Source organism: Cebus imitator, unplaced genomic scaffold, assembly GCF_001604975.1.
Source record: "Cebus imitator isolate Cc_AM_T3 unplaced genomic scaffold, Cebus_imitator-1.0 Scaffold56, whole genome shotgun sequence".
Taxonomy (NCBI): domain Eukaryota; kingdom Metazoa; phylum Chordata; class Mammalia; order Primates; family Cebidae; genus Cebus; species Cebus imitator.
Genome location: NW_016107371.1, coordinates 8,506,070 through 8,507,227, shown reverse-complemented (window position 1 = coordinate 8,507,227; position 1,158 = coordinate 8,506,070). Strand labels below are relative to the sequence as shown.

General features: G+C 35.3%; 1 long non-coding RNA gene across 1 annotated transcript in view; it reads right to left on the bottom strand.

Moving 5' to 3' along the window:
- Window positions 1-1,158, bottom strand: part of LOC108304706 — a 41,578-nt gene that overhangs the window by 9,900 nt on the left and 30,520 nt on the right. Inside the window, exon 7 of the long non-coding RNA XR_001825379.2 lies at window positions 324-368. This is a non-coding gene — a long non-coding RNA (uncharacterized LOC108304706). The remainder of the gene's footprint in view (window positions 1-323; window positions 369-1,158) is intronic.

Genomic DNA, 1,158 nt, shown 5'->3' with positions numbered 1-1,158 from the left:
GTCTCCAAAAAAAAAAAAAACCCACAACACCAGGAGTTTGTGGCCAGCCTGGGCAATATAGTGAGACCTTGTCTCTACAAAAATAACAATAAAAAAGTAGCCTAGCATGATGGTACACAGCTGTAGTTTCAGCTACTCAGGAAGTTGAGGTGGGAAGATTGCTTGAGGTTGGTGGTTGAGATTGCAGTGAGCCATAATCATGCCACTACATTCCAGCCCTTGGTGACAGAGACCCTGTTTCAAAAAAAGAAAAAAAAATTGATAAGAAAGTCTTTATGCAACTCATTATAATTTTTTGAACGGAAATTCATGCTTGATATTACCTCAGCAGTGTGTCCTTGAGAAAGTGTCAGAGCCTTTACCTGGACCTGCCAATGGAAAAACAAAAGAAAACAAAAAACAAAGTATAGTCAATGTAAAAGAAGGTAAGAATACTATTTTATTTAAAAAGTCATTTGATTGAATTAAAAAAATATGAGCACTAATATATTCAAATAGCTAAAGAAAATGTTCTGTTAAATGTATAATAAGTAAAGGAGAAGTAAAATGGTGATAAGTTGTATATCTAATCAGGGGTCAGCAGTTGAGTCTATTATATTGAGAGTACCACTAAAGGATCTGAATTATTCCCATTTTAAGATACTCTAAGATCTGAGGAAAATCAGGAAAGAGGGAAGATAAAATGAATAAAAGAGAGAATGAGGAGGGCAGAGTGTACATGGAATAAATGAAGAAACAATATGTGGGCGTATATAAAGGAGGGTGGTAAAGTCAAATTGAGTTGTAGAAGAAGGAAGAGCAGGGTGATAGAAATAGGAAAAAAGGTAATGTCAGCTTCCAGCACCAAAATGTCGTGGGGAGAGAATCAGAGTAACATCTTCCTGCCCTTGCTCTCATTCTCACTATTAGAGAGGCATTAAGGATTGAGGTACCTCACCACACAGACCTGTGTTTTATTTACCATAGATGAATATCACCATAAATGGCCAGCTATGTATGGCCATAATTTAGTTTTATAGAAAATGTTATAACTTCATCGTATAGTATCATATAGGCCAAATTAACATAATTGAATAGTGTCAACTGATTTATGGAGAGGAAGTTAGAGAAGGTATAGCCTGATTAAAAGTGTATTAGAAACATTATGGCTTATAATGC